The sequence below is a fragment of the Grammomys surdaster genome, unplaced genomic scaffold (assembly GCF_004785775.1).
Source record: "Grammomys surdaster isolate TR1022 unplaced genomic scaffold, NIH_TR_1.0 174, whole genome shotgun sequence".
Taxonomy (NCBI): domain Eukaryota; kingdom Metazoa; phylum Chordata; class Mammalia; order Rodentia; family Muridae; genus Grammomys; species Grammomys surdaster.
The window spans coordinates 7,766,748-7,778,831 of NW_021604622.1; the positions used below are offsets into that span (position 1 = coordinate 7,766,748).

The 12,084-nt window shown below is 45.0% G+C and overlaps 1 protein-coding gene across 1 annotated transcript in view; it reads right to left on the reverse strand.

Annotated features, from left to right (window-relative positions):
- The window catches only part of Pdzd2 (PDZ domain containing 2), a 139,186-nt gene that overhangs the window by 103,619 nt on the left and 23,483 nt on the right, over window positions 1-12,084 (reverse strand). The gene's annotated exons all lie outside the window — the stretch shown is intronic.

A 12,084-nucleotide genomic window follows, 5' to 3' on the forward strand; every position in this document is an offset into this window, starting at 1 on the left:
AACCTCTTGGGGCTAGACAGATGGTTTAGCACTGGCTGCTCTTTCAGAGGACCTGGGTTCAATTCCAAGTTACCACGTAGTGGCTCAGAACTGTACATAACTCCAGTTCTGGGGGATCTGACCCCCTCACATAGACATACATGTAAGCAAAACACCAATTCACATAAAAATAAAAAATAATAACAATTAAAAAGAAAATCCTTGTAGGAGAAGTAACTTCTACTATTTTATAGCACAGTAGGGCAATTATTTGGTTGTTTGACAACACTTAGTAGTATGTTTCAAAATAACCAGGAGAGGATTTTGAATGTTCCTAAAACAAAGAAATGGCCAATCATGGAGGTGATGGGTATCAGTCACCTTGATCTGACCACTATGATGCATATTTGAAACCATCAGACTTTATGTCCCATAGGCATACATAATTATGGATATTTAAACAGGTGAAGAGATTAAACCAAAACAGTTCATCACTCCTTCAACAGTCACTTGAATTGGAATTACACAGGACTCCCATTCGTATGTGACTTGATGAATAATACAGTTCCCAAAGCAAAGAACAGATAAAGTAGAGCCAGCTGGAGAGGTGGCTCAGCAGTCAGGAGCACTTAATTTTGCAGAAGACCTGGGTTCAGTGACCAGCACCTGCCTGATGACTCAGAGCCATCTGTAATTCTGGTTCCAGGGGATCCAATGGTCTTCTGACTCCTCAAGGTACCAGGCATGTATATGGTATACATTCATACATACATACATACATACATACATACATACATACATGCATGCATACATACATGACATTCATCTACATAAAAAAACAAAACAAATTGAAAAAAAAAGAATAGATAAAAGCAGACCGGACAAAGTGTAAATTCTGATTTAAGAATGAAAAAGAGGTGACCATGAGGGTAAGAACTTCTGCCTGGAAGCAAAGTGACAACAGACCCAGCACTGAGCTGGAATGAGGCATTAATATGTCGCTGACTAAGGTACGCAGAAGCCATGTGTGCATTTTTCCTTGACAGTAGTTCTAGCTTGGGCTTTTCCTAGCACACTTGGACTGCCATTTCCAGGGACATCACATTTAGAGGAGAAAAAGACATTGACGAAGGTGACCAGGACAAAGAAGCCTGCTGGGAACTGTGAGGCAGGAACAGATGGAGGAGGAAGGGAGCGTCTGTAATGGAGAAGGCTGCTCACAGCTAGTTGCTGTTCCACATATCTGAGGGCTGGCCAATGCAAAGAAGCCCGAGAACAAAACCAAGGGAACTGGCATGTGGAGTGCAACACAATATCTGCCCCAGAGCTTCGAGGATACAAAGAAACAAGTCAGTAACGGTTGGTATTTAGGATCACAGATCATTAAAGCGCCAGTAAAGGCTTGCTCAAAGACTTGCCCTCCATTCCCTAAGGAGATACAGATCCCTCAAGGAATCCTGGGGAAACGGCTACATCTCCTATACATCACAGGTTCCCAAGCACAGAGTGTCAACAACTAAATCCTTCATACACCCAACCTGCTTCTGGCTTTCCTATGCTTACCAAAAAAAAAAAAAAAAAAAAAAAAAGGACCCAAGTTCTGCAGCTCCATGGGCAGTAAGTGAGAAAGAGACAGAGGCTTTCTTCCGGAGTGGACCAAGCAACCCGCTTTACCTCCAGGCACAATGGTGACGCCTAACAGAAAAGGATGATGGGTAAACAGACATTAAGATGCTCTTCTATGAATTCTGTCACCAGGGAAAATCAGATGGGAGAGCTGAGCTGTCAGCATTTGGGAAGGAGGATGGGTCCCCTTTCCTTTCTTGTCACATGAGTTTCCATGTCAGCAACACACTGGTGACAGAAAGGAAAGATGTAGTGACCAGTTTGCTAGAGTCAGGCCCAAAGGAGTCCCCACACCTAATAACCAGATCAGTGTCATGAGAGCTGGGGATACAATTCAGTGGTAGAATACTTGCCAAGCATGTGTGAGGCACTGGGCCTAGTAACACACACACACATACACACACACACACATGCAGAGAGAGAGAGAGAGAGAGAGAGAGTGAGAGAGAGAGAGAGAGAGAGAGAGAGAGAGAGAGGTATGTATGTGTGTGTACGAGTTATTCACAGATAATTTTCTTTAGCTTGGCCTGTGACCTAAAATATCTTTTCCCACATATGCTCTCATAGAAGCTCTAAGAACCTTGAGAGGTGCCTGTTTTGAGGGCAGTATTGCTCTTTTTCTACAGGGCCTATGCTAGGCAAAATTATAAAGCCCAAAATAGTTTATCTTCAGTTCAGCACCACCTCTCTGCCTTCATCTGGCTTCCTAGCGATAAATAACAGCTTGACATCATAAAGAAATTGTGAGACAGGTTGTTTTATCCCTTCCTGGACTCAGGATTCTATAAGGTCATCTTAAAGACAATGGGTAATTAATGAATTATGGACCTGTATTAAGCCAGTGAGAAAGACACTTTGGCTAGGGAGGCTGTCATTTTCTCAGAACCCTTTAAATCACCTTTTATCTAATGGACCCGTATTCTCTATCCATATGTATCCAAGCCTTTTCAGTCCTTTCTGGTTTCATGCACCCAAGACAATATTTATGTTTAGTGAGATTCTTATCTAACATTAGAGGTGTGTGTGTGTGTGTGCATGAGCGTGTGTGCATGTGTGTACAAGTGCATGTGCATGTATGTTTATGTGCATGTGAAGGCCACAGGACATCTTGTTGTGTTTGTGTGTACAGGTGTGCATGCATGTGTGTTTGTGTGCTCGTGAAGGGCATAGGACAACCTTGAGTGTCATTTCTCAGGTGTTTCTTTTTTTGACAAGATGTCTCACTGGCCTGGAATTCACCACGTAGACCAGGCTAGGCAGGCAGTAAGACCTACCTACAAGTGTGTGTCACCATGCCTGTTTTCTTCTTTGCTTTGTCCTTCTGTCCTCATGATTTTGCAGCAAGCACTTTATTAACCTACCCACCCGTCTTTCCACCTCGAGCATTAGAAACCTTATGCTGAACTTCAAAATCAGTTGGTCTTAGCTTTTGGTTGTTTAAACAGAAACCTGAGCCCTGGCTATTCAGAAAGGAAAGAGGTTTATTTTGGCTCATGATGCTAATGGCTGGGGAGTTCTAGGTTGGGTGGGCACATGTCACAAGGGCCTTGTGCTGCTCTAACCTATGGCAGAAGGAGGAAGAGCAAGTTGAGTACATACAGGAACGGGAGACAGACGGCAAAGGCTGGCCTCACTTTACAGTCGTCAGCAGTGGAGGTAACTGAGTCCGTCTGGTGAGAATAAACTGGCATGGCAGAGGCAGGAATCCACACAGCTCAAGTACCTCCCACCACACTGTACCTCCAAGCAAATTTGTATGTGGTAATCAGCCCCAGCCTAAGCTTCGCTGGGAACGAATCATAGCGCGGCAGATGAGAAAGGATAAATAAAATACAACGAGTGGAGTGTGAGGTTCTAGAAACAAAAGATTTCCTCTTCACAAAACAAGGTTCAACTGGCTTTTCAGAAGCTTCTCCATGACGGCATTCCAAACTCTTCCTCACTCCCACTTTATAGAGTTGTTTTTGGCAAATAAAATTATTAATCCAATTAAAGTTTTTACTTTAACCCTCCCAGGATGATTTTAAAACGAAGAAATATCTGGTAGGGAGGTTTTATTATATTTTTAAAGGACTTTAAATTGTGTGTGGATGTGTGCATCTGTGTGTGATCATGTCTGTGTACAGGTATGGCCTTGTGGATGGAGATGCCTGTGAGGGTCAGAAGAGAGCATCAGAGCCCCTGAAGATGGAGTCGCAGGCACTTGGGAGCCTCTTAAGATGGGTGCTTGAACAGGACTTGGGTCCTCCATCAGAGCTGAAATGTCTCCAGCTACCTTGCACCGAGGTTCAGATTGTAGCCTAGAACATTCCCTTTTGATTGCTCTTTATTTCAAAGTAGCTTGGATGTCCAGCACTGGAGAGTGCTCATGAAATTTCCGTAACTCAAGAACTCTAAAGTAACTCTGTAACTTATCAGAACAGCAATGCCTGCCTCATCTCAGAATGTTGATATTTAGTGCACATGCAGACAAACCCTGACTAAAGGAGGGTGTTCACACATGAGTGACAGCGACAGGGTTATTTTTGTGTTTGGAACAGGGGAGCTTGACACCCAGGACCATTCACATGCTAAGGATGCATCCTGTCACCAGGCTGTGTCCTCAGCATCCGATCTGAGCTGCATAGAACAATAGTGGAGACGTGAAGTGGTGGCTCACACGTGTCATCCTAGCATTTGGGAAGACAGACAGGAGAACTGACATTAGCTTTGGGCTAGCCTGAGCTACAAAGTGAGTCCCAGGCTAGCCTGGGATACAAATTAAGATAAAACAAACAAACAAACACACACTCTCTCCCTCCTCCTCTCCCTCCCCCTCCCTCTCTCTCTCTCTCTCTCTCTCTCTCTCTCTCTCTCTCTCTCTCTCTCTCTCCCTCTCTCCCTCTCTCTCTTTCTCTCTCCAGATTAGGTGCTAACAGCCTCTCTGTTTAACACTGGAAAATTGAAGATGAACTATTTTTGCCTGTGATTATTTTTCTCCAGAGAAGTAAAGGAGGGGGAGCCATCAATCTATGGTTTTTGGAGATGTGCTGCGCCTAGGCATTCCAGAGCATTCTGTGAGGCTGTTGAGAGGTTCTGAAGAAATGTGGGTTGGAAGGAAATATTAAGTACACGGAGATTAATCTTCCAGGGAAGAGTTGGCTGGGAAGCAGGGAAGCAAGTTCAAGTTCAGACAGTTGCACCGAGGGGAAGGGACCGGGTACCTGTGGGCAGTCTGTCTCAGGTGCTGCCTCCCAGAAAGCTTGAATTTGAGGGACAAGATGTCTACAACCTTTGCTATGAAAACCTGTGAGCGTCACACAGTTCCAAAGTAAAAATTAAATGCTAAATATGGATGGAGGAGTGTGCCCTAGGGAACCAGGGTCTGGAGAAATGGTGGAGGTGCTCCAATAATCTGGCTACGGGAATCCAGACTGAGCTATGGGAAGGTATTCCAAGACCTCCCAGTGGCTGCTTGATTAAGGGATGACACTACTCTGTATACTGTTTTTCTTTCTATATACGTTTTCAGCTGTTTGGTTCCTTTGGTTAAGGTTTTATTCCTTAACACCAGGCTTATAAAAGGCGCTCAACGTTTTATGGTCCCTTCAACACATCTGAAATGTCATCAGTTCTGCTCTGGCATTTTTACTGCTACCATTAAGGAAAATTGGGGCTATCTGAACACAATCAATTGTTTAGCACAACAGTTGACCTACTAACCAAGTCAGCTAAGTGACTAGCATGGGGGCAGTAGGGACAGCCTGGTCACCCTGGACAGAGTGATGCTTTACATCCTGGGGGAAGCAGGGTGAGATGACCCAGGGGTGTCCTCGTGCTACTAAAGACAGCACACAATTTAAACTTATGAATTACTTCTGAAACCTCCCATTTCCTATCTTCAAGAACGAGCGGCCTTGGGTAACAAAGCACAATAAACGAGACTGAGTGAAAACAGAGTAAGAGTTAGTTACTATTATTCCTGTGAACAATGAACTGCCTGTCATCCTTGACCCAGAGACCTCGTTTCTTTGCCATCACTCAGGAGCTAACCAGTGTGTCCCACCAGTAGGGTAAAATGACAGCTCTTCACTTCCAGCAGAACAATACACAGAATAACTGGTTTGTAATTGGTTTTGTTCCTTAACACCAGGCTTACAAAAGGCGCTCAACATTTTATTGACACCTAAGTGTAAATCAATGATGTATCTGAAGTCTATCTAATATGCAGTGTCTACAGCATCCTGATTAAATCCGGGATGTCAGCCTTAAGGACAACCGAGGCATTTGTGCCTCTCAGCATTAAGTGTAGATACGTTCTTTCTTTTTTTGCTTCAACCTGATCTCCCATAACCTCTGAGATGTTATAACATCTTTTCTGTATGGAAGCAGACTTGGTGCTCTTTCAATTCCCTTCTAAGATCTTTTGGGAAAAAGCAGACACTGCAGAGAAACAACCAGAGGAAAGCAGCAAGGTCCTGGGGCTGATGGGAAAATCATCTTGATTGCCATTCAACAAGGTCACCACTGATCCTTTTCTCAGAGGCTTACAACTCACAGTAATAGGGTTGACTGTACAACCTCTCCAGCAGATACTAGCACTAAGATGCCTTCTGTATCTGTGACTTCAGTTAACATCTCAGCAGGGAAATGGAAGCCTGGCCCTTTCTAGTATATCCCATGAGCTCCCATGGAGACAGCTTTCCTTAAAGCTTTTGTACAGTCTGCGGTCCAGGTTGTGCCCTACGCCAGTTCCTAGACTTTCCACATAGGCTGCCCTGCCCCTGATCGTCCCTTGCAAGGGGCTGCTATCAATGCTTCAGAATAAAGTTTTAAGAGATTACTTATCTTCTCAGAGCCACAGCCGCCTAACAAAAACATTGTGAGGACAGAGTCCCAAACTTTCCCTGCTACATCTCCCAAGTTCTTCTTGTAGTCAAAGCTGCCGGAAGCTCTGGGAGTAATAGCCACATTCCCCCTTTCTCCTCTGCTTTCCCCAAACCAGCCACAGCTGGTGGATCACAACCAGCAGGCAACCTCCCAAGTCCACACGATGTTCCTCTCCTTTCCTCAGAGTTAACTGAGAGAAGATAGGACCCCCGTGAGCCCGTGTCTCAGGGGGGACATACAAGGCTTCTCACACACGAATTCAGACGAAATGTCTATACCCTCGGGTTCCCTGACTTTCAAGTGGATCCAGACCCATCTTGAAACAATTTCTCTAGATCGCCGCCATCCTTCCAGGGTCGGTTCCATGGGTTTGGCCTGAGTCTGCCCTCTCCTTGAGCCAAGCCTGGTTTCACTTATGTTGAAAGAGCTTCCATCAAAATTGTGGGTTCCTTTTCAGAATCGCTTTCACTGTTTTGAAGTCAGAAAAGATCCCGAAAGAAACAGCAAAGCAACTCTCCCATCTATATATTCTGGCTGATGTCCTGCCTAATCCAAAATCCCTTCTGTACATATCGAAGCTTTGTTTCCCCCTTTTATTTCATCTCTGGCAGGCATGGCTAGGCTGACAGGTCCCATAATCTACTAAGGCTCACACAGACTGATTGCTAGCTTGTGATCCCCTCCCCCAGCAAAGGATGCCACGATGAAGCTGGAGGAAATGCTGGATCCTTTCCCCGTGGGCCATCCATCTTTGTGATCTGTTAGGACTCTTGCTGGTTTGGTGGCCTTTGATTACAAGAAAACCAAATCAACAGAACCCTAGCCTAGAAAAACAGACAAAGCACATCTTTTTACAGATGTGGGGAGGACGATGGTAAATTCTTGGCATCCGCTGAGTAACTGTAACTGTGTTCTGATAGTGTGTGTTCTTGGAAGCCTCTGGTTCTTAGTTTTGTTCAGATATTATAAATGTCTTTGCATGTTCCCTCTTTATCAGGGTTTTTAAAGTAACTGCATGTGAATCATTAAAAAAAAAAGCTTTCAATTTCAGGACATGCGGGTATAAATGTTAAAGACCCAAAGTTCGCTTTTAACAGTGTTTACACTAGAAGTGTTCTACACCAGCAAAAACCAAGGATAGGGGCCAGCACTGATTAACATGGAACAGCATGCCATGTTAAGTCTATGAACTCAGAACCTCAGATCAACCCAAAACAACCTCGTCAGGTAGAAACCATGACTCACTTCTCCAACGTGAGAATGCCAAAGCTTATAAGATTAGCAGGGCCATCGAGTTGGTTAAGGTGGAGCCAGGATTCAAATCCATCTAATTCCAAACAAACCAAGAAAATGAGCCTGGGATTCATGGCAAGGCCCTGTCTTGAGATGCTGCTTGCTATACCAGGTTTGGAACCAGAAAAAGGGCTGTTAACTTTTTTAACAGCCAAAAGAGGCCTCTTGGCATCACTAGGAACTCTATTCCAGTGGTAAGACACTCTATTCCAGTGACAAACACCCCAACTATGTCTCACACCCATAAAAAAAGGGATGTAGGGCAAACAAGGGGCATTTTCAGGCAGGCTCACTTGGCAGGGAGGAGGTAAAGTGGTTTCTTAGGGTGTGGGGGGAAGTGGCCAAACTTCTTCATCTCTGAGGAATGAACTTGCATGAGTCCCCAATAACGCTAAAAAAATGGAGGCAAAACACCAATGTACTTGTTCAACCTTCTTAAATCCTAAGCACTAAGAAGACATTCTGGCCAGCAGAGGCAGATCAAAATGGCGAATTCAAGACACCTCCGCCAATGCAGCCTCGCCTCTCTCAGGGGTACCTTGTCCTCAGTCATTCTCTCCCCAACTCTCGGCCCTTCTCGGGATGGAGACCTCTTTCTGATGAGTGACTGTGGTCTAGCTGCACCTGCCAGCCCTTACTGCGTGGCCACTGCTTGTGTGGATTCACATGGATGATAGCATGCTGTCGCATAAGATGGGCCAAGGAGGGACAGGCAAACTCCCGGGCCACACGGTGCAGATCTCCTTCAGGTAGAACCTTGCTGATGACCAGCGTGACTAAGCTCACGACCTCTAGTGGTGAACTTCTCAGGTCAAAGTTTCTCTCTTCTGGGGTACATCCTGGCTAATGACTGGGTAGAGCAGAACGTGAGTCTTCTTAGACCTGACCTCCTGCCATCCCTTGGCTCACACCATCCCTGTCACCAGAGCTCCTCCCTGGGCTCTGCTTCTTTCCCTCCATCCTTTGCTCTCACTAACAGTTCAACACTCTTCTCTCCGACTCAGCCTCTGCTTCCTAGAGAACCTGCCTAAGGAGGACAATATACTCAGAGTTACCAGGAAGCTCCCCCCCCCCCCCCACAAAAGCACGGGGTGGAAAATAACAGCAGAAAAAGGACTCAGCTAACTTGAGCCTGCAGGAAGCCAGTAGAACAGTTTTTTTTAAAAAGTATGAGTCTACCCTTAACCCAGAAGCTACTGGGAGTAGATGGCTTCTGTGAGAGGGAACGTCATTAATCTTTGGAGGGTGAATACCAGCAGGCTGCCCGTGCCACCTCAGGCACTTACAGGCAGCTTGAACTGGACTCAGTAGGCTATTATTTTTTGATTATTTTTATTTAATGTGCATTGGTGTTTTGCCTTCATGTATACTATGCGAGGGTGTCAGATCTTGGAGTTACAGACAATTGTAAGCTGTCTTTTGAGTGCTGGGAATTGAACCCGGGTCCACTGGAAGAGCAGCCAGTGCTCTTAATTGTGGAGCCATCTCTCCAGCCCTCCATGGGTTATTCTTTTAAGACTTATCTATTTTATGTATATGGATGCTTTGCTTTTATGTATGTCTGTATTATGTGTGTACCTGGTACCCATGTAGGCTAAAAAAGGGTACTGGATCCCCTGGAATTGAAGTTACAGATGGTTGTGAGCCACTATATGGGTGGTAGGAATTGAACCCAGGTCCTCTGGAGGAGCAGCCAACCTTCCTAATCGCTGAGTGGAGAGGAGTTGGTGGGAATTAAGGTGGATGAGATTAAGATATAATGTGCACATATATGACATTTTCAAAGAATAATGTTTGGAAAAGTAAAAAACAAAAACAAAAAACTAGAAACCCTAAAAATAAAACTTGCTTATTACTTAACAAAATTAGCATATATACGGATAGGTTTAACATTGATATTTCTATATATACACGCATTATTGTCTTTGATTGTACTCACCCTCCCAACTACCCTATCATACACCCCACCCTCATATATCCCTTATCTTGTTTGTAGCAGCCCAACTACTACTTTCTGGTTTATTTAAAAAACCAACCAAACAGATTCTATGTTTGTGTTAACACAAACAATACTTGTGTCTGGCTTACTATGTTACTATGGCACCCTTTAGTTCCATTCATTTTCCTGAAAATGACATGATTCATTCTTCCTTAGGGCTGGTATTCCATTGAGGATAGGCACCATGCTTTCTGTGCACAGGCTGACCCCACATCTTTCCTATCGTGAATGGTAAGGCAAAACACATGTGTAGAGTTACCTCCCGTGGGTAGATACCCAGGAGTGGGATAGCTGGGGCATACAGAGAACCTTCCATACCAATTTCCACAGTAGCTGGACTGAGTGACATTCCCCAACATTGTATAAAGGCTATTTTCCCCGTGCGACCTCAGCAATAGTAGAGGCATTTTTGAGAAGTTGGACAAACGCCACTCACAAAAATTTCCTTTGCTGGCTTAGTAGCCAGAAAAAACCAAGAGCAGTCTGGCACTATACTTTACTCCTAAAAAGCTGGAAAGCTAAGGCTTTAGCTCCGTGGTAGATAGCTTACCTAGCATACATGAGGGCCCAGATTTGATCTCCAGAACCACACACAAAAGGTCAGCTTTATGAAAATTCATCACAACAGCCACATCTGGAGCAAGATGGCCGTTGGCTTGGGTTTCAGCAATGTCACTTGGATCTTGAACAAGACCTTAACCCCAGAGACCAGTGTTTAGCAATAGGGCTGTTGGAATATTAGCCTGGATGATGAACAAGATGGTTGTTTGCTTGTGTAGCATGTTAGAGGCCAATAAACATCAACCCTTCCCCTCAGAAACAGATAATTACAGGTCAACAAGTTGAGTTTTCTGCTATTTCTGTCCAGGTTAGAACCTCCCAGAAGATGAATTTACAAGAGGGAGTATCAGAAAGGGGTTTCAAAACTGGAGCCTTAAAAAGGAATGAACCCTAGGACAGAGACCGTGACAATGCACTGGAAGCCCAGCCGTACAGTTCTGACAGGTGCCTGAACCCCAGTCACTGTACTCCGAATGCCAGGGTTGTGTGCACACTAGGGGTAGACGGCTGGTGCAGAGCACCACAGAGTACAGCTAAGTTGAGGCCTTGCTCTCTGCGAGTACCAGATGAGAGAGACTAACAGTGACCTTTGCTTTTGCTTCCAAGTCTATCTGGCCAGAGGTTGGGTCCCTAACTCTCAGAGCCACTGTAAGCTTTCTGGCCTCACTTGAACTCTGAATCTGGACATATTAGGATTGGCCCAGAACTCAAGGTGGAGTCTGGGACTTGGCCATCCTGAGCCGGACACTAGCTCAGCTGGCCCCCTCATATTTTGTCACATATGTCCACGGCTCACACTGACAGAGGGGACTGCCACAAACAAGACAGGTGTGTCTGTATGCATGTGTGTGTGTGTGTGTGTGTGTGTGTGTGTGTGTGTAGGAGTTTGGAGTTACTGCCTCTGCTGGTATCTGCTCACCTCTGACCTATAGTCAGAACTATTGTTCCCTGATCTTATTACAGACTTGTTACAAACACTTGGATGATAGCGTCTTTGCCTCGAGTGACTCACCTAGCTTTCCAAGGGCCCTTTCACAAACTTTTCTGACCAAGGGCTGCTAAAACTCAGTTGTTTTCATATTCAGTGCTTCAGTATACTGCAATAGACAGACAGCATAATGTGTCCAGAGAAGGCTGCTGTAGACTCGTGATCCTTCGGTTCTAGAGAAAAAACATGCTGGTATGGATAGCAAATGTCTCTGCTTTCAGATGGCCTGGCTTTACAGGCACGAGCGGGTGAGGGCTTGTGAGTCACCACGACATGACTCAGTAGAGCCAACTTACAGAACCAGCCCCAGGTGCCTGTGAGTAGTGGAACAGGTAAACAAAGTGTGGTGGCGTCTGCGATCGAGCATTATTTGAGCGATATGGAAGAATGAAATTAATACGTCACAGGAAAATGGATGGAGCTGGAGATCACCATGTTAAGCAAAATAAGCCGGACCCCGAGAGAAGATGTTCCAGGTTTTTTTTTTTTTTTTGCGGGGGGGGCCAGGGTTTTTTTTGGGGGGTGGGGTGGGGAAGACACAAAAAGAGAATGAGGGGATTTTTAGGAGGCAGGGTGGGGCCGGCAGCAATGGGAGCGAGGCTATGAGACTACAAAAGGGTAAACATGACCGAAGTGTATACCTGGTGTGCAGGTATGAAAATGTCACAATAAAAACCACTATTTTAAACAAATAGCTTCTGCAGAAAAGAATATGAGTTGGAGGCTGAGGCGCTGCAGTTGTAATTAAGGATTATTATAATTATATCAA